Source organism: Oncorhynchus nerka, linkage group LG17 (genome assembly GCF_034236695.1).
Source record: "Oncorhynchus nerka isolate Pitt River linkage group LG17, Oner_Uvic_2.0, whole genome shotgun sequence".
Classification (NCBI taxonomy): Eukaryota; Metazoa; Chordata; class Actinopteri; order Salmoniformes; family Salmonidae; genus Oncorhynchus; species Oncorhynchus nerka.
In genome coordinates, this window is record NC_088412.1 from 5290732 (window position 1) to 5312657 (window position 21926).

At 47.4% G+C, this 21926-nt stretch overlaps 1 protein-coding gene and 1 pseudogene across 1 annotated transcript in view; both read left to right on the plus strand.

The window, feature by feature from the left end:
* Positions 1 to 5868, plus strand: part of LOC115126158 (E3 SUMO-protein ligase PIAS1-like) — a 53676-nt pseudogene extending 47808 nt beyond the window's left edge.
* Positions 1 to 21926, plus strand: part of LOC135561317 (uncharacterized) — a 755535-nt gene that overhangs the window by 172682 nt on the left and 560927 nt on the right. The gene's annotated exons all lie outside the window — the stretch shown is intronic.

A 21926-nucleotide genomic window follows, 5' to 3' on the forward strand; every position in this document is an offset into this window, starting at 1 on the left:
ACTGCTGTGGCTACCTAGCTAGTTGGCTCCTGTGGCTACCTAGCTAGTTGACTGCTGAGGCTAGAAAACGAAACAGCTAGCTAGCTAGTTGACTGCTGTGGCTAGCCAAAAAAGGACTCGTTTTAAAAGTTGGTTTATCTTATCCTTGCTGTGTGCTAGCTCTGGGATAGTCCAAATTCAGTAATGGTTGGCTCTCCGGGAAACAGACTCGAGGACCCCACTGCCTTAGTTTGAAACCACTTTGAAGTTTCATAGCACTCAATGCATATGCACACAGTCTTTTTTGTGTTATTGTAGATGGACTTGACAGAAGGATTCACCCTCTTGCAGAGTCGCGTCGGACAGTAGAATCGGAGCCCCACAGGAACAGCTCATCCCACGGCAGTACCAATAAGGTGGTGGTGATTGATCTGACTCTGGACAGCTCTTCAGACGACGATCTGGACGATGAGCCTCCTCTCAAGAGACCCTGTCCCTCCTCCTCCTCCTTGTCCCCTGCCTCACCGCCTATCAGCAAGGGGTACGTCACCTCTGATGTCGCGTGCTGCTAACCCCTTGAACTGGGGTTAGCAGGACCCCAGTTCTGTGTTTTGAAGGAGTTGGGATAAATTTGAGAACACTCATTTCCGTTGGACATTTTGTTCAATACGTAATCTTCTTCGTCGTCGTCTTCTCCCTACAGCGTGTTGAACCTCCACAGCCAGGTATCTCCGGTGGCCAGAGCTCCCAGCATGCCTCCTGTTGAGACCAGCTATATCCCCCTCCACCCCCCCTCATACAGGACTACAGCCACTACTACCACACCCCTAATGACCTGGACCTCAACTTCTTCTCATTCCTCCAGGGAGACAACCATCAGGTAATGACTTCACAGGATAGAACCATCAGGTAATGACTTCACAGGATAGAACCGTCAGGTAATGACTTCACAAGAGACAACCAGACAACCATCAGGTAACAACTTCACAGGAGACAACCAGACAACCATCAGGTAACAACTTCACAGGAGACAACCAGACAACCATCAGGTAAAGACTTCACAGGAGACAACCAGACAACCATCAGGTAACGACTTCACAGGAGACAACCATCAGGTAATGACTTCACAGGAGACAACCATCAGGTAACGACTTCACAGGAGACAACCAGACAACCATCAGGTAACGACTTCACAGGAGACAACCAGACAACCATCAGGTAACGACTTCACAGGAGACAACCATCAGGTAACGACTTCACAGGAGACAACCAGACAACCATCAGGTAAAGACTTCACAGGAGACAACCAGACAACCATCAGGTAACGACTTCACAGGATAGAACCATCAGGTAATGACTTCACAGGATAGAACCGTCAGGTAACGACTTCACAGGATAGAACCATCAGGTAACGACTTCACAGGATAGAACCATCAGGTAACGACTTCACAGGAGACAACCAGACAACCATCAGGTAACGACTTCACAGGAGACAACCAGACAACCATCAGGTAACGACTTCACAGGATAGAACCATCAGGTAATGACTTCACAGGAGACAACCAGACAACCATCAGGTAACGACTTCACAGGAGACAACCAGACAACCATCAGGTAACGACTTCACAGGATAGAACCATCAGGTAACGACTTCACAGGAGACAACCATCAGGTAACGACTTCACAGGAGACAACCAGACAACCATCAGGTAATGACTTCACAGGAGACAACCATCAGGTAACGACTTCACAGGAGACAACCATCAGGTAATGACTTCACAGGAGACAACCAGACAACCATCAGGTAACGACTTCACAGGATAGAACCAGGCAACCATCAGGTAACGACTTCACAGGATAGAACCATCAGGTAATGACTTCACAGGAGACAACCAGACAACCATCAGGTAACGACTTCACAGGAGACAACCATCAGGTAACGACTTCACAGGAGACAACCATCAGGTAACGACTTCACAGGAGACAACCAGACAACCATCAGGTAACGACTTCACAGGAGACAACCAGACAACCATCAGGTAACGACTTCACAGGATAGAACCAGGCAACCATCAGGTAACGACTTCACAGGATAGAACCATCAGGTAATGACTTCACAGGAGACAACCAGACAACCATCAGGTAACGACTTCACAGGAGACAACCAGACAACCATCAGGTAACGACTTCACAGGAGACAACCATCAGGTAACGACTTCACAGGAGACAACCAGACAACCATCAGGTAACGACTTCACAGGAGACAACCAGACAACCATCAGGTAACGACTTCACAGGATAGAACCATCAGGTAATGACTTCACAGGAGACAACCAGACAACCATCAGGTAATGACTTCACAGGATAGAACCATCAGGTAATGACTTCACACGATAGAACCGTCAGGTAACGACTTCACAAGAGACAACCAGACAACCATCAGGTAAAGACTTCACAGGAGACAACCAGACAACCATCAGATAACGACTTCACAAGATAGAACCATCAGGTAACGACTTCACAGGAGACAACCAGACAACCATCAGGTAACGACTTCACAGGAGACAACCAGACAACCATCAGGTAACGACTTCACAGGAGACAACCATCAGGTAACGACTTCACAGGAGACAACCAGACAACCATCAGGTAACGACTTCACAGGAGACAACCAGACAACCATCAGGTAATGACTTCACAGGATACAACCATCAGGTAACGACTTCACAGGAGACAACCAGACAACCATCAGGTAATGACTTCACAGGATAGAACCATCAGGTAAACGACTTCACAGGAGACAACCATCAGGTAACGACTTCACAGGAGACAACCAGACAACCATCAGGTAACGACTTCACAGGAGATAACCAGACAACCATCAGGTAACGACTTCACAGGAGACAACCAGACAACCATCAGGTAACGACTTCACAGGAGACAACCAGACAACCATCAGGTAATGACTTCACAGGATAGAACCATCAGGTAATGACTTCACAGGATAGAACCATCAGGTAACGACTTCACAGGACAGAACCAGACAACACACTGGGAGACAGCCATCGTAGAACAGGATCTGCTTTTAGTCACTTCTACAGCTGGTCCTGGTGCGGCCAGTCTGCTTTCTTCTCTGGAGCTCTTTTTTTTAATCATTGTGTTTCTGCTCGTTGCGGTCTGGCCCACGTTACAGTCTGCCCCACGTTGCTTCTGCTCGTTGCGGTCTGGCCCACGTTGCTTCTGCTCGTTGCGGTTATGAGTCTGCCCCACGGCCCCCCGTTGCTTCTGCTCGATTACGTTCTGCAGTCTTCTGCTCGTTACAGTCCGCGTTACTTCTGCTCGTTGCGGTCCGCCCCGTTGCTTCTGCTCGTTACAGTCAGCCCCCGTTGCTTCTGCTTCTGCCCCCCGTTGCTTCTGCTCGTTACAGTCCGCCCCGTTGCTTCTGCTCGTTACGGTCCGCCCCGTTACTTCTGCTCGTTGCGGTCCGCCCCACGCGTTCTGCTTCTGCTCGTTGCTTCTGCGGTTCTTCTGCTCGTTACGTTCTGCCCCACGTTGCTTCTGCTCGTTGCGGTCTGGCCCACGTTGCTTCTGCTCGTTGCGGTCTGGCCCACGTTACAGTCTGCCCCACGTTACTTCTGCTCGTTGCGGTCCGCCCCACGTTGCTTCTGCTCGTTACGTTCTGCCCCACGTTGCTTCTGCTCGTTACAGTCCGCCCCACGTTGCTTCTGCTCGTTGCGGTCCGCCCCACGTTGCTTCTGCTCGTTACGTTCTGCCCCACGTTGCTTCTGCTCGTTACAGTCCGGCCCCTTCTGCGCGTTGCTTCTGCCACGTTGCGGTCCCACGTTGTTGCCGTTGCGCGGTCTTCTGCCCACGTTGCTTCTGCTCGTTGCGGTCTGCCCCACGTTGCTTCTGCTCGTTGCGGTCTGGCCCACGTTGCTTCTGCTCGTTGCGGTCTGGCCCACGTTGCTTCTGCTCGTTGCGGTCCGGCCCACGTTGCTTCTGCTCGTTACGTTCTGCCCCACGTTGCTTCTGCTCGTTGCGGTCTGGCCCACGTTGCTTCTGCTCGTTGCGGTCTGGCCCACGTTGCTTCTGCTCGTTACGTTCTGCCCCACGTTGCTTCTGCTCGTTGCGGTCTGGCCCGTCCTGCTCCCTGGCCGCGTTGCTTCTGCTCGTTGCGGTCTGGCCCACGTTGCTTCTGCTCGTTGCGGTCTGGCCCACGTTGCTTCTGCTCGTTGCGGTCTGGCCCACGTTGCTTCTGCTCGTTACAGTCTGCCCCACGTTGCTTCTGCTCGTTACAGTCTGCCCCACGTTGCTTCTGCTCGTTGCTGTAACTGTTGATGTAAAAAAAATGTCTTAATAAATAATTTATTTGACACTCCTCCCTCCTCTCTCTCTCTGTAGCATTACAACATGGTGATGGCAGCAGCTGCGGCGGCCTCAGCCTCCGATGACCACGACTTGCTCCTGAACCGCTTCCTGCCCTATAGCTCCTCCCAGATGTTCCTGGACCAATCAGGGACCCCCGGCGGTGTGAGCAGCGCCCTGGCAGCAGCCAACGGGGGCAGCAACAGCGGTAGCAGCTCCAGTCTGGTGTCGTCAAGTAGTTTGAGAGAGAGGGATCGGGACAGCAGGTCGAACGCAGCGGCGACAGTCATATATGGCTCCATACCAGACGTGATCTCACTAGACTGAAGGGAAGAGGCTTCTGTCTGGGGGAAAAACAACTGGAGGGAGAAAATAGAAACCGGAGTTTTGTTTTGTAAATAGAAAACTAAAAGGGAAAGAAACAGTGCTATGTACAGAGAGGAAAAAATATCTATTTTAAATGTTACCGTAAACAAAATCCTGATGATGATGAGTAACTTCAATTGATTATTATTTTTCTTCTTCTTCTGTGGATTACCGGAGCTTTTAAAAAAAAAAACAGCCTCTTCACGTTCTCCCCATTTTGATTATATTATATATGACCTTTTTGTACTTCGTTTTCACTGTTTTTATTTCAATGTTTCCCCGGCATTATTTCTTGTCTCAAAAAACGCGTGTTTTTACTTCGGCTTCGGCGCCAAAAGAGAATCTGTCAGTTTTTTTTTCCTGTTTTCGTCGTTTTCACTGTGGATTTGTATTTTCTGTCAAACATTCTGTGGTCAAATTCTATTGTATTTTTAATTATTTTCAAGGTTATTATTTATGATGCTTTTTAAGTTATGTTAGATCAATGTGTGCTGTTTTTTAAAAGCATTTCTTCGTCCCCCCTACCTCTACATGTTATTGTTGTCGCTAGGATTACACAGGCTAGCCTGGATACCTAGTCTTGTTTGTGTCGTCATTCCACTCCTCGTCATGACCAAACAATAAGTGGTTGATGACTTGAATGATGGCACAAACTGACTGGCACCCAGGCTATACACAGGCTGGTTATAGATCCACTACGGTGGTTGAGGAGTGGAATGATGGCACAAACTGACTGGCACCCAGGCTATACACAGGCTGGTTATAGATCCACTACGGTGGTTGAGGAGTGGAATGATGGCACAAACTGACTGGCACCCAGGCTATACACAGGCTGGTTATAGATCCACTACGGTGGTTGAGGAGTGGAATGATGGCACAAACTGACTGGCACCCAGGCTATACACGGGCTGGTTATATACTACTGTGGGTTGTCTGGTTTGTGCTCCTCTCTCATCTCTATTTAGCTGAGGAAACCTGATTTTCCTGCCGAATCCATCTTGTAGTTGTTTTCACGTAAGAAATACCATGCTGTATTGTCTGGTAAAATAGTGTTGAAATAGCCACCATGTGTCCATTTTGGGGGAATAAGGAAGACATAATATGGTTTCAATTAAGTTTATTATTATATTAAATGGAAGCATTTACCTTTTCATGCAAGGTGTATCTTCGACTCGTTCTTTCTCACTATTCACAAACGTATTGAATAAAACAGACTTTTTAAATGCTTAGCTTTGGAGATGGGATCTGTAACACTCACTCCTTGAAGTGCCGATTTTATTTATTTTAATATTTTTTAAAAACGGGCTTTTCTGTAACACGACTGGGTACGACCCTTCAGGACGACGGGACACGTGTGTTTTGTGAGGCAGTGGTCTGAGGCTCCATGTGAGCCGAATCGGGAAGAAGTGGTACTCAACTTTTACACATCTCTCCGTCTCACAGCCTCTCGTGTTCGGTGGATCTGTAGTCACCCCGCTGTGTCCTTGTGGGTCTGATGAATTGTTGCTCAACGTGACTGTTGAATGTCTGACGGCAGCATCGTATGCCTGATAGGGTCATCCTATAGGGTCATCCTATAGGGTCATCCTGAACCATACGGTTGAATGTCTGACGGCAGCATCGTATGCCTGATAGGGTCATCCTGAACCATACTGTTGAATGTCTGACGGCAGCATCGTATGCCTGATAGGGTCATCCTATAGGGTCATCCTATAGGGGCATCCTATAGGGGCATCCTGAACCATACTGTTGAATGTCTGACGGCAGCATCGTATGCCTGATAGGGTCATCCTATAGGGTCATCCTGAACCATACTGTTGAATACCTGATGGCAGCATCGTATGCCTGATAGGGTCATCCTATAGGGTCCATCCTATAGGGGTCATCCTATAGGGTCCATCCTATAGGGGCATCCTATAGGGTCCATCCTATAGGGTCATCCTATAGGGTCATCCTATAGGCTCATCCTGAACCATACTGTGCTGGCTCTGATTTTTATATTTTCACATTGTCCGTTTAGCAACTATGCTGGATGTGGAACCAGGAGAACAGGAGAACACAGTAGAGCTTGGCTCAGATTGACCCCGTGGAATGGACCATGGTGAGGTTGGTTTCCTGAAGTCACCGCTCCTATTATGCCATCCTAAATTATTAGTCCCCTCTCTTCCCTTCCTGTGTAAGTTCTGGTAGTCCCCTCTCTTCCCTTCCTGTGTAAGTTCTGGTTGTCCCCTCTCTTCCCTTCCTGTGTAAGTTCTGGTAGTCCCCTCTCTTCCCTTCCTGTGTATGTTCTGGTAGTCCCCTCTCTTCCCTTCCTGTGTAAGTTCTGGTAGTCCCCTCTCTTCCCTTCCTGTGTAAGTTCTGGTAGTCCCCTCTCTTCTCTTCCCTTCCTGTGTAAGTTCTGGTAGTCCCCTCTCTTCCCTTCCTGTGTAAGTTCTGGTAGTCCCCTCTCTTCCCTTCCTGTGTAAGTTCCGGTAGTCCCCTCTCTTCCCTTCCTGTGTAAGTTCTGGTAGTCCCCTCTCTCCCCTTCCTGTGTAAGTTCTGGTAGTCCCCTCTCTTCCCTTCCCTTCCTGTGTAAGTTCCGTTAGTCCCCTCTCTTCCCTTCCTGTGTAAGTTCTGGTTGTCCCCTCTCTTCCTTCCTTGTAAGTTCCTCTCTTCCCTTCCTGTAAGTTCTGGTAGTCCCCTCTCTTCCCTTCCTGTGTAAGTTCTGGTAGTCCCCTCTCTTCCCTTCCTGTGTAAGTTCTGGTAGTCCCCTCTCTTCCTTCCTGTGTAAGTTCTGGTAGTCCCCTCTCTTCCCTTCCTGTGTAAGTTCTGGTAGTCCCCTCTCTTCCCTTCCTGTGTAAGTTCTGGTAGTCCCCTCTCTTCCCTTCCTGTGTAAGTTCTGGTAGTCCCCTCTCTTCCCTTCCTGTGTAAGTTCTGGTAGTCCCCTCTCTTCCCTTCCTGTGTAAGTTCTGGTAGTCCCCTCTCTTCTCTTCCCTTCCTGTGTAAGTTCTGGTAGTCCCCTCTCTTCCCTTCCTGTGTAAGTTCTGGTAGTCCCCTCTCTTCTCTTCCCTTCCTGTGTAAGTTCTGGTAGTCCCCTCTCTTCCCTTCCTGTGTAAGTTCTGGTAGTCCCCTCTCTTCCCTTCCTGTGTAAGTTCTGGTAGTCCCCTCTCTTCCCTTCCTGTGTAAGTTCTGGTAGTCCCCTCTCTTCCCTTCCTGTGTAAGTTCTGGTAGTCCCCTCTCTTCCCTTCCTGTGTAAGTTCTGGTAGTCCCCTCTCTTCCCTTCCTGTGTAAGTTCTGGTAGTCCCCTCTCTTCCCTTCCTGTGTAAGTTCTGGTAGTCCCCTCTCTTCCCTTCCTGTGTAAGTTCTGGTAGTCCCCTCTCTTCCCTTCCCTTCCTGTGTAAGTTCTGGTAGTCCCCTCTCTTCCCTTCCTGTGTAAGTTCTGGTAGTCCCCTCTTCCCTTCCTGTGTAAGTTCTGGTAGTCCCCTCTCTTCCTTCCTTCCTGTGTAAGTTCTGGTAGTCCCCTCTCTTCCTTCCTGTGTAAGTTCTGGTAGTCCCCTCTCTTCCCTTCCTGTGTAAGTTCTGGTAGTCCCCTTCCTGTAAGTTCTTCCCTTCCTTCCTGTGTAAGTTCTGGTAGTCCCCTCTTTCCCTTCCTGTGTAAGTTCTGGTAGTCCCCTCTCTTCCCTTCCTGTGTAAGTTCTGGTAGTCCCTCTCTTCCTTCCCTTCCTGTGTAAGTTATGGTAGTCCCTCTCTTCTTCCCTTCCTGTGTAAGTTCTGGTAGTCCCCTCTCTTCCTTCCCTTCCTGTGTAAGTTCTGGTAGTCCCCTCTCTTCCCTTCCTGTGTAAGTTCTGGTAGTCCCTCTCTTCCCTTCCTGTGTAAGTTCTGGTAGTCCCCTCTCTTCCCTTCCTGTGTAAGTTCTGGTAGTCCCCTTCCTGTGTAAGTTCTTCCCTTCCCCTTCCTGTAAGTTCTGGTAGTCCCCTCTCTTCCCTTCCTGTGTAAGTTCTGGTAGTCCCCTCTCTTCCCTTCCTGTGTAAGTTCTGGTAGTCCCCTCTCTTCCCTTCCTGTGTAAGTTCTGGTAGTCCCCTCTCTTCCCTTCCTGTGTAAGTTCTGGTAGTCCCCTCTCTTCCCTTCCCTTCCTGTGTAAGTTCTGGTAGTCCCCTCTCTTCTCTTCCCTTCCTGTGTAAGTTCTGGTAGTCCCCTCTCTTCCCTTCCTGTGTAAGTTCTGGTAGTCCCCTCTCTTCCCTTCCTGTGTAAGTTCTGGTAGTCCCCTCTCTTCCCTTCCTGTGTAAGTTCTGGTAGTCCCCTCTCTTCCCTTCCTGTGTAAGTTCTGGTAGTCCCCTCTCTTCCCTTCCTGTGTAAGTTCTGGTAGTCCCCTCTCTTCCCTTCCTGTGTAAGTTCTGGTAGTCCCCTCTCTTCTCTTCCCTTCCTGTGTATGTTCTGGTAGTCCCCTCTCTTCTCTTCCCTTCCTGTGTAAGTTCTGGTAGTCCCCTCTCTTCCCTTCCTGTGTAAGTTCTGGTTGTCCCCTCTCTTCTCTTCACTTCCTGTGTAAGTTCTGGTAGTCCCCTCTCTTCCCTTCCTGTGTAAGTTCTGGTAGTCCCCTCTCTTCCCTTCCTGTGTAAGTTCTGGTTGTCCCCACTCTCCCCTTCCTGTGTAAGTTCTGGTAGTCCCCTCTTCTCTTCCTGTGTAAGTTCTGGTAGTCCCCTCTTCTCTTCCTGTGTAAGTTCTGGTAGTCCCCTCCCTTCACTTCCTGTGTTCACGGTTAGTATTTCTTTCCTTTTTTTATTGTTGGTGGAGTCATTGTATATGATATTTCTTTAGTAATTCTATGATTCATGCTATTTAAAAGACACTTGTTGCTTGATATGCATCAGTGTTCTGTGTTTCTTTCTGCTGTCTGTTTTGTCTATTGAACGATGTCAATATCACCACAGGGGCTTTCTGACTGTCTCTCTGGGTCTTGCTCTACTTGGCTCTCAAACTGCAGGTGGCCTTCTCCCTACAGTTTTCAGTGCTTAGCTCTGCCCGACGAATGGCCCACTACACAACACTGTGTTTTTACTGTTTAGAAACGTCGGCCATTGCTTGCGATACGACTCTTTGTTACATGTGGACCTTATCTTTCATCAGCGAGAAGAATCTTTACAATAAAAATATACACTGTAGCAGTTACAGACCCATACAGCTATGGAGCCTCCATCCTACTAAACTACACTGTAGTAGTTACAGACCCATACAGCCTCCATCCTACTAAACTACACTGTAGTAGTTACAGATCCATACAGCCTCCATCCTACTAAACTACACTGTAGTAGTTACAGATCCATACAGCCTCCATCCTACTAAACTACACTGTAGTAGTTACAGATCCATACAGCCTCCATCCTACTAAACTACACTGTAGTAGTTACAGATCCATACAGCCTCCATCCTACTAAACTACACTGTAGTAGTTACAGATCCATACAGCCTCCATCCTACTAAACTACACTGTAGTAGTTACAGATCCATACAGCCTCCATCCTACTAAACTACACTGTAGTAGTTACAGATCCATACAGCCTCCATCCTACTAAACTACACTGTAGTAGTTACAGATCCATACAGCCTCCATCCTACTAAACTACACTGTAGTAGTTACAGATCCATACAGCCTCCATCCTACTAAACTACACTGTAGCAGTTACAGATCCATACAGCCTCCATCCTACTAAACTACACTGTAGTAGTTACAGATCCATACAGCTATGGAGCCTCCATCCTACTAAACTACACTGTAGTAGTTACAGATCCATACAGCCTCCATCCTACTAAACTACACTGTAGTAGTTACAGATCCATACAGCCTCCATCCTACTAAACTACACTGTAGTAGTTACAGATCCATACAGCCTCCATCCTACTAAACTACACTGTAGTAGTTACAGATCCATACAGCCTCCATCCTACTAAACTACACTGTAGTAGTTACAGATCCATACAGCCTCCATCCTACTAAACTACACTGTAGTAGTTACAGATCCATACAGCCTCCATCCTACTAAACTACACTGTAGTAGTTACAGATCCATACAGCCTCCATCCTACTAAACTACACTGTAGTAGTTACAGATCCATACAGCCTCCATCCTACTAAACTACACTGTAGTAGTTACAGATCCATACAGCCTCCATCCTACTAAACTACACTGTAGTAGTTACAGATCCATACAGCCTCCATCCTACTAAACTACACTGTAGTAGTTACAGATCCATACAGCCTCCATCCTACTAAACTACACTGTAGCAGTTACAGATCCATACAGCCTCCATCCTACTAAACTACACTGTAGTAGTTACAGATCCATACAGCCTCCATCCTACTAAACTACACTGTAGTAGTTACAGATCCATACAGCCTCCATCCTACTAAACTACACTGTAGTAGTTACAGATCCATACAGCCTCCATCCTACTAAACTACACTGTAGTAGTTACAGATCCATACAGCCTCCATCCTACTAAACTACACTGTAGTAGTTACAGATCCATACAGCTATGGAGCCCATCCTACTAAACTACACTGTAGCAGTTACAGATCCATACAGCCTCCATCCTACTAAACTACACTGTAGTAGTTACAGATCCATACAGCCCCCATCCTACTAAACTACACTGTAGTAGTTACAGACCCATACAGCCTCCATCCTACTAAACTACACTGTAGTCTGATTAGATCCACTAAACTACAGCCCATACAGCCTCCATCCTACTAAACTACACTGTAGTAGTTACAGATCCATACAGCCTCCATCCTACTAAACTACACTGTAGTAGTTACAGATCCATACAGCCTCCATCCTACTAAACTACACTGTAGTAGTTACAGATCCATACAGCCTCCATCCTACTAAACTACACTGTAGTAGTTACAGATCCATACAGCCTCCATCCTACTAAACTACACTGTAGTAGTTACAGATCCATACAGCCTCCATCCTACTAAACTACACTGTAGTAGTTACAGATCCATACAGCCTCCCCCATCCTACTAAACTACACTGTAGTAGTTACAGATCCATACAGCCTCCATCCTACTAAACTACACTGTAGTAGTTACAGATCCATACAGCCTCCATCCTACTAAACTACACTGTAGTAGTTACAGATCCATACAGCCTCCATCCTACTAAACTACACTGTAGCAGTTACAGATCCATACAGCCTCCATCCTACTAAACTACACTGTAGTAGTTACAGATCCATACAGCCTCCATCCTACTAAACTACACTGTAGTAGTTACAGATCCATACAGCCTCCATCCTACTAAACTACACTGTAGTAGTTACAGATCCATACAGCCTCCATCCTACTAAACTACACTGTAGTAGTTACAGATCCATACAGCCTCCATCCTACTAAACTACACTGTAGCAGTTACAGATCCATACAGCCTCCATCCTACTAAACTACACTGTAGTAGTTACAGATCCATACAGCCTCCATCCTACTAAACTACACTGTAGTAGTTACAGATCCATACAGCCTCCATCCTACTAAACTACACTGTAGCAGTTACAGATCCATACAGCCTCCATCCTACTAAACTACACTGTAGTAGTAACAGACCCATACAGCCTCCATCCTACTAAACTACACTGTAGTAGTTACAGATCCATACAGCCTCCATCCTACTAAACTACACTGTAGTAGTTACAGATCCATACAGCCTCCATCCTACTAAACTACACTGTAGTAGTTACAGATCCATACAGCCTCCATCCTACTAAACTACACTGTAGTAGTTACAGATCCATACAGCCTCCATCCTACTAAACTACACTGTAGCAGTTACAGATCCACACAGCCTCCATCCTACTAAACTACACTGTAGTAGTTACAGATCCATACAGCCTCCATCCTACTGAACTACACTGTAGTAGTTACAGATCCATACAGCCTCCATCCTACTAAACTACACTGTAGTAGTAACAGACCCATACAGCCTCCATCCTACTAAACTACACTGTAGTAGTTACAGATCCATACAGCCTCCATCCTACTAAACTACACTGTAGTAGTTACAGATCCATACAGCTATGGAGCCTCCATCCTACTAAACTACACTGTAGCAGTTACAGATCCATACAGCCTCCATCCTACTAAACTACACTGTAGCAGTTACAGACCCATACAGCCTCCATCCTACTACACTAGATCCCCCTCTACATACTGGTCTGACACTAGATTCCCCCCCCCTCTACATACTGGTCTGACACTAGATCCCCCCTCTACATACTGGTCTGACACTAGATCCCCCCCTCTACATACTGGTCTGACACTATATCCCCCCCCCTCTACATACTGGTCTGACACTAGACCCCCCCTCTACATACTGGTCTGACACTAGACCCCCTCCCCCTCTACATACTGGTCTGACACTAGATCCCCCCTCTACATACTGGTCTGACACTAGATCCCCCCCCCTCTACATACTGGTCTGACACTAGATCCCCCCTCTACATACTGGTCTGACACTAGATCCCCCCCCTCTACATACTGGTCTGACACTAGATCCCCCCTCTACATACTGGTCTGACACTAGATCCCCCCCTCTACATACTGGTCTGACACTAGATCCCCCCCCTCTACATACTGGTCTGACACTAGATTCCCCCTCTACATACTGGTCTGACACTAGATCCCCCCTCTACATACTGGTCTGACACTAGATCCCCCCTCTACATACTGGTCTGACACTAGATCCCCCCCCTCTACATACTGGTCTTACACTAGAACCCCCCCTCTACATACTGGTCTGACACTAGAAGCCCCCCTCTACATACTGGTCTGACACTAGATTCCACCCCCTACATACTGGTCTGACACTAGATTCCCCCACCCCCCTCTACATACTGGTCTGACACTAGATCCCCCCTCTACATACTGGTCTGACACTAGATCCCCCCCTCTACATACTGGTCTGACACTAGATCCCCCCCTCTACATACTGGTCTGACACTAGATCCCCCTCTACATACTGGTCTGACAACTAGATCCCCCCTCTACATACTGGTCTGACACTAGATCCCCCCTCTACATACTGGTCTGACAGTAGATCCCCCCCTCTACATACTGGTCTGAAACTAGATCCCCCTCTACATACTGGTCTGACACTAGACCCCCCTCTACATACTGGTCTGAAACTAGATCCCCCTCTACATACTGGTCTGACACTATTCCCCCCTCTACATACTGGTCTGACACTAGACCCCGCCCCCTCTACATACTGGTCTGACACTAGACCCCCCCTCTACATACTGGTCTGACACTAGATCCCCCCCTCTACATACTGGTCTGACACTAGATCCCCCCCTCTACATACTGGTCTGACACTAGATCCCCCTCTACATACTGGTCTGAAACTAGATCCCCCTCTACATACTGGTCTGACACTAGACCCCCCTCTACATACTGGTCTGAAACTAGATCCCCCCCTCTACATACTGGTCTGACACTATTCCCCCCCTCTACATACTGGTCTGACACTAGACCCCGCCCCTCTACATACTGGTCTGACACTAGACCCCCCTCTACATACTGGTCTGACACTAGATCCCCCCTCTACATACTGGTCTGACACTAGATCCCCCCTCTACATACTGGTCTGACACTAGATCCCCCTCTACATACTGGTCTGAAACTAGATCCCCCCCTCTACATACTGGTCTGACACTAGATCCCCCCCTCTACATACTGGTCTGACACTAGATCCCCCCCTCTACATACTGGTCTGAAACTAGATCCCCCCTCTACATACTGGTCTGACACTAGACCCCCCCTCTACATACTGGTCTGAAACTAGATCCCCCCTCTACATACTGGTCTGACACTATTCCCCCCTCTACATACTGGTCTGACACTAGACCCCCCCTCTACATACTGGTCTGACACTAGACCCCCCTCTACATACTGGTCTGACACTAGACCCCCCTCTACATACTGGTCTGACACTAGACCCCCCTCTACATACTGGTCTGACACTAGATCCCCCTTCATACTGGTCTGACACTAGATCCCCCTTCATACTGGTCTGACACTAGACCCCCCCTCTACATACTGGTCTGACACTAGAACCTCCCCCTCTACATACTGGTCTTACACTAGAACCCCCCTCTACATACTGGTCTGACACTAGAACCCCCCCTCTCTACATACTGGTCTGACACTAGATTCCACCCCCCTTCCTACATACTGGTCTGACACTAGATTCCCCCACCCCCTCTACATACTGGTCTGACACTAGATCCCCCCTCTACATACTGGTCTGACACTAGATCCCCCCCTCTACATACTGGTCTGACACTAGATCCCCCCCCTCTACATACTGGTCTGACACTAGATCCCCCCCCTCTACATACTGGTCTGAAACTAGATCCCCCCCTTCATACTGGTCTGACACTAGATCCCCCCTCTACATACTGGTCTGACACTAGACCCCCTCCCCCCTCTACATACTGGTCTGACACTAGATCCCCCCCCCTCTACATACTGGTCTGACACTAGACCCCCCTCTACATACTGGTCTGACACTAGACCCCCCTCTACATACTGGTCTGACACTAGACCCCCTCTACATACTGGTCTGACACTAGACCCCCCTCTACATACTGGTCTGACACTAGACCCCCCCTCTACATACTGGTCTGACACTAGACCCCCCTCTACATACTGGTCTGACACTAGACCCCCCCCTCTACATACTGGTCTGACACTAGACCCCCTCCCCCCTCTACATACTGGTCTGACACTAAACCCCCCTCTACATACTGGTCTGACACTAGACCCCCCTCTACATACTGGTCTGACACTAGACCCCCCCCTCTCTACATACTGGTCTGACACTAGACCCCCCCACCCTCTACATACTGGTCTGACACTAGAAAACCCCTCTCTCTACATACTGGTCTGACACTAGACCCCCCCTTAATACTGGTCTGACACTAGACCCCCCTCTCTCTACATACTGGTCTGACACTAGACCCCCCTCTACATACTGGTCTGACACTAGACCCCCCTAATCTACATACTGGTCTGACACTCAGACCCCCCCCTCTCTACATACTGGTCTGACACTAGATCCCCCTCTACATACTGGTCTGACACTATATCCCCCCCTCTACATACTGGTCTCACCTAGACCCCCCTCTCTACATACTGGTCTGACACTAGATTCTCCCCCCTCTACATACTGGTCTGACACTATATCCCCCCTCTACATACTGGTCTGATCCTAGACCCCCCAAATCTACATACTGGTCTGACACTAGATTCCCCCACCCTTACGTACTGGTCGTGATGAGAAGGAAAAAAACTGTCGGAGGTTCTCTTCTGCACTGTTCAACCAATGCAGTACACGTGTAGGAGGAGTTAAGATGGAGTGTCACAATGAGGGGAAGGCTCTCTTTTCCATTTCCACGGAAAACCAGATTACCCGGTTGTTGAGAACCAGGTCAAGGCTAAATGTAATTGAACCGAGTCATGATCAAGGGCTATTCTACTGTGCTGTTGATAGTTGTATACAGTGCCAGTGAAATATTTGTACACACTTACTCATTCAAGAGTTATTTTCCCTTTATTTTGGACTATTTTCTACATTTGTAGAATAATAGTGAAGACATCAAAACTATGAAATAACACATGGACTCATTTAGTAACCAAAACAGTGTTAAAACAAATCCAAATATATTTTATAACTTTGAGAACTTCAAAAGGGGTTCAAACCAGTCAAAAGGGGCGTGGTAACTGACAGCACCAGTCTTTGCCTTGGTAACTGACAGCACCAGTTGGTAACTGACAGCACCAGTCAAAGGGGTTGGCATAACTGACAGCACCAGTCAAAGGGGCGTGGTAACTGACAGCACCAGTCAAAAGGGGCGTCACAGCACCAGTCAAGGGGCGTGGTAACTGACAGCACCAGTCAAAAGGGGTGTGGTAACTGACAGCACCAGTCAAAAGGGGTGTGGTAACTGACAGCACCAGTCAAAAGGGGTGTGGTAACTGACAGCACCAGGCAAAAGTTTGGACACAGCTACTCAATTCAAGGGAATGAAGAGAGAATGCCAAGAGTGTTCAAAGCTGTCATCAAGGAAAAGGGTGACTACTTTGAAGAATCTCAAATATAAAATATATTTGATATATTTTTGGTTACTACATGATTCCATATGTGTTATTTTATAGTTTTTATGTCTTCACTATTATTCAACAATGTAGAAAATAGTAAAAAAAAAAGAAAAACCCTTTAATGATTAGGTGTGTCCAAACTGTTGACTGGTAGTGTACTTTTTATGAGAAAATGCCAACAAATTGTATAGTCATAATAAGATTGTTTTACTGTCATATATACACACACAAAAAACAGCTCCTCCCTCGACTTGGTTCGATGAACTTTTTCTTTTTCAGCTTTTCCACATTTCCATATTTTGTATTTTAAGTGTTAGAGAAAATGTGCATATTTTCTGAAGGTCTCTCTCGATTAAAAACATCTACCCCCACCACTGTGAACTCTAGCTTCCTGAACGCGATAGGAACACACTTTTCATCTCACATTCATCTTGTCCGTCTATGACAAAGTGTTTTTTGTTTTGTTTAAAAAAATCTATGAATGATTTTAGATTACTTTAATCAAGTTGGCTATAAATCGATCTCTGAAAAGTGACGAAACCACTCTCCTGCGGGCGCTATGATATAAGGATTGCAGGCATGTGCTTTGTCATTCAAATCAAATTTATTTATATAGCCCTTCGTACATCAGCTGATATCTCAAAGTGCTGTACAGAAACCCAGCCTAAAACCCCAAACCCCTTACCTCATTGGCTGTGAGGTAAGGTTAAGTCAAAAGTTAATGGTTAAAATAAATAAAATAAAAAAACTATCGATTCCCAGTCGGAAGAGCAAATGAAATGGAATGAGGGACAGCCCAGCTTCAAATGGTGTCAGATTTCATATCCTACATCAGACAGGCTGAGAATGTAAACTTGTCTCCCGTCCACAAAATGACCTTCGGTAGAAGGAGCGGGCAAATTCGAAACAGATCCACGTCGGCTGATTGGTTGAGCCTTACTGAATGCGTGATGTCACACACAGCCGTCTGTAGGGTTGCCATGTCAGATATTTTCCTGATTTGGGGCTACTTTGGAAAACTATCTTGCAGGTAAAACATGTATTGGTCGCGGGTTGTAGGTTTTTTTGGGGAGCTATTTCTATATTGGGGCGGCAGCGTAGCCTAGTGGTTAGAGTGTTGGACTAGTAACCGCAAGGTTGCAAGTTCAAACCCCCGAGCTGACAAGGTACAAATCTGTCGTTCTGCCCCTGAACAGGCAGTTAACCCTCTGTTCCTAGGCCGTCATTGAAAATAAGAATTTGTTATTAACTGACTTGCCTAGTTAAATAAAGGTATATATATATATATATTGCACTTTGGCCGCGATGGCATTTCTCTTTAAAAAAGAAAGAGATATATTAATTTCTCTGTGACTTGCTACTGCAGACTATCAGGCAGCTGTTACTGAGTATGTATGAAACGCCGTTTGGGGCTTTTTGCATGTCAAATAACACTTAATATAACATAATAATATAATATAATATGATAACGCTACAACAACAAAAAAGCTTATTTAAGGCGTCAAATAGTTAAATAATTGTTTTAATTTGACACGTTAAAATAACAATTATATTATAGAATGTTGTGTGTAATGAATTTGCAGCCAAGCGCCACCACTACTATCAGTAGCACTGTCCAAAAAAAAAGTCTGCAAAGAAGAAAACATCGGCCACAAATGATGTGTTTACAATATCGGGTTGGTAATAAGGCATTATTTGCTTGACATATACTTCCTGGGCTAGATAGGTAGTAAGATAGCTTTATCTAGCACCAATACAACCAGCCTGAAAACAAAGACCAGTAGAACCTGCAGTCATTTTCATTATTCCTAGCAGTGATTTAGGAATCCTTCGGAGTAAGTATTAGCTAGGTAGCCACTTGTTGTTCGACTATTGAAACTGAACTTCAGTTCATGAAAAATAAATAGCTATCCAACTGCTTAACCCTGTTGCCCAAAGCTAACGTTATAAGCAGCCAGCTAGCTTCATCTGGCGAGTGAGGCTCGACCGGACCGGTTTATGTGTTGTGAAGCTAGACACAGTAAGGATTAGGCACAATATGGGAATTTGCGGTTTGCCTTCAAAATAAAAGTACCTTTTTTGAAAGTGATGCAGAAGGTTAAAATATGTGAAATCATACCATATTTAGACTAGATAATGTTAAACAAGGTTGGAATGTGAAGCAATGAAATGGGGTATCAGTCTACTCAATACCCAATATATTTTTTCCTAACGTCCTGAGACTTATCAGACTCCAAAACATCCACGCAAGTATTGGTATTTCCTCTGGAACAATGTTCAATACACATAGTAGGTTGACAATAAATGTGGCTCATTTCAGTTGTTTCAGAGTCCCGCAATAAGAGCTACAACGCTAATGTTCTCTGGGTGTCAGTGTGTGTCTGTGTGCGCAAGCGAGCGAGGTGTGTCTGTGTGCGCAAGCGAGCGAGGTGTGTCTGTGTGCGCAAGCGAGCGAGGTGTGTCTGTGTGCGCAAGCGAGCGAGGTGTGTCTGTGTGCGCAAGCGAGCGAGGTGTGTCTGTGTGTGCGGGTGAGAGGGTGTGTCTGTGTGTGTCAGAGGAAGTGAGAGGAAGTGAGAGGGTGTGTCTGTGTGTGTCAGAGGAAGTGAGAGGGTGTGTCTGTGTGTGTCAGAGGAAGTGAGAGGGTGTGTCAGAGGAAGTGAGAGGGTGTCTGTGAGGGAGGGAGAGTGTAGTCTGTGTGTGTGAGAGGGTGTGTCTGAGGGAGGGAGAGTGTAGGCTGTGTGTGAGAGGAAGTGAGAGGGTGTGTCTGTGAGGGAGGGAGAGTGTAGTCTGTGTGTGTCAGAGGGTGTGTCTGTGAGGGAGGGAGAGTGTAGGCTGTGTGTGTGAGAGGAAGTGAGAGGGTGTGTCTGTGTGTCAGAGGAAGTGAGTGGGTGAGAGGGTGTGTCTGTGAGGGAGGGAGAGTGTAGGCTGTGTGTGTGAGAGGAAGTGAGTGGGTGAGTGGGTGTGTCTGTGAGGGAGGGAGAGTGTAGGCTGTGTGTGTGAGAGGAAGTGAGAGGGTGTGTCTGTGTGTGTCAGAGGAAGTGAGTGGGTGAGAGGGTGTGTCTGTGAGGGAGGGAGAGTGTAGGCTGTGTGTGTGAGAGGAAGTGAGAGGGTGTGTCTGTGAGGGAGGGAGTGTGTAGGCTGTGTGGGTGAGAGGGTGTGTCTGTGAGGGAGGGAGAGTGTAGTCTGTGTGTGTGAGAGGACGTGAGTGGGTGAGAGAGGGTGTGTCTGTGAGGGAGGGAGAGTGTAGGCTGTGTGTGTGAGAGGAAGTGTCTGTGAGGGAGGGAGAGTGTAGGCTGTGTGTGTGAGAGGAAGTGAGTGGGTGAGAGGGTGTGTCTGTGAGGGAGGGAGAGTGTAGGCTGTGTGTGTGAGAGGAAGTGAGAGGGTGTGTCTGTGAGGGAGGGAGAGTGTAGGCTGTGTGTGTGAGAGGAAGTGAGTGGGTGAGAGGGTGTGTCTGTGTGTGTGAGAGGAAGTGAGTGGGTGAGAGGGAGAATGTAGGCTGTGTGTGTGAGAGGGGGTGTCTGTGAGGCAGGGAGAGTGTAGGCTGTGTGTGTGAGAGGGGGTGTCTGTGAGGCAGGGAGAGTGTAGGCTGTGTGTGAGAGAGGAAGTGAGAGGGTGTGTCTGTGAGGCAGGGAGAGTGTAGACTGTGTGTGTGAGAGGAAGTGAGTGGGTGAGAGGGTGTGTCTGTGAGGGAGGGAGAGTGTAGGCTGTGTGTGTGAGAGGAAGTGAGTGGTGAGAGGGTGTGTCTGTGAGGGAGGGAGAGTGTAGGCTTTGTGTGAGAGAGGAAGTGAGTGGTGAGGGGTGTGTCTGTGAGGGAGGGAGTGTGGCTTTGTGTGAGAGGAAGTGAGTGGTGAGAGGGTGTGTCTGTGAGGGAGGGAGAGTGTAGGCTTTGTGTGTGAGAGGAAGTGAGTGGTGAGAGGGTGTGTCTGTGAGGGAGGGAGAGTGTAGGCTGTGTGTGTGAGAGGAAGTGAGTGGTGAGAGGGTGTGTCTGTGAGGGAGGGAGAGTGTAGGCTTTGTGTAAAAGTAGTCTGAAAAATAGGCTACAGATGGTCTCATAAGCCCAAGTGTGTTTTCCCCCATGCAGATCATTATGCGTTTACACTCACCGGACAGTTTATTAGGTACACCTATCTTCGGCACACGGATTCTACAAGGTGTTGTTCATTGCTCAATTGGTATCAAAGGGCCCTAACCACCGTCACCAGCCTGTAACAGGCAGGATGGGTCCATGGACTTATGCTGCGTCCTGCGTTGGGTCATTTTAATGCCACAACCGGAGGTCTGCTTGTTCGATTTTTTAAAAATTTGTCCCGAGAGACAATGTACAAGATGTTACGCCCTTGGTGCAGTCACAGCTCTCAGGCACTTGCGCTGGCACATGGGAACTCACTCGAACACTGTCCCCCAAGTACCCACAAGTTACAATAGTTACCCTAGCTACAGAGCTCGATTTAAAAAAAAACGTTTTAACATACAATATGTACAATATAAACATTTAACAAAACTTATGCAACCATAACAGCACATTGTGTAACATTTCCACAGTTTTATGTTGAAAAATAGTGGAGCAAAGGGCAATATACCTCGCTAACTGAAGGTCAGGCTAGAGAACAATAGGAGCTAACTGAAGGTCAGGCTAGAGAACAATAGGAGCTAACTGAAGGTCAGGCTAGAGAACAATAGGAGCTAACTGAAGGTCAGGCTAGAGAGAACAATAGGAGCTAACTGAAGGTCAGGCTAGAGAACAATAGGAGCTAACTGAAGGTCAGGCTAGAGAACAATAGGAGCTAACTGAAGGTCAGGCTAGAGAGAACAATAGGAGCTAACTGAAGGTCAGGCTAGAGAACAATAGGAGCTAGCTGAAGGTCAGGCTAGAGAACAATAGGAGCTAGCTGAAGGTCAGGCTAGAGAACAATAGGAGCTAGCTGAAGGTCAGGCTAGAGAACAATAGGAGCTAGCTGAAGGTCAGGCTAGAGAACAATATGAGCTAACTGAAGGTCAGGCTAGAGAACAATATGAGCTAACTGAAGGTCAGGCTAGAGAACAATAGGAGCTAGCTGAAGGTCAGGCTAGAGAACAATAG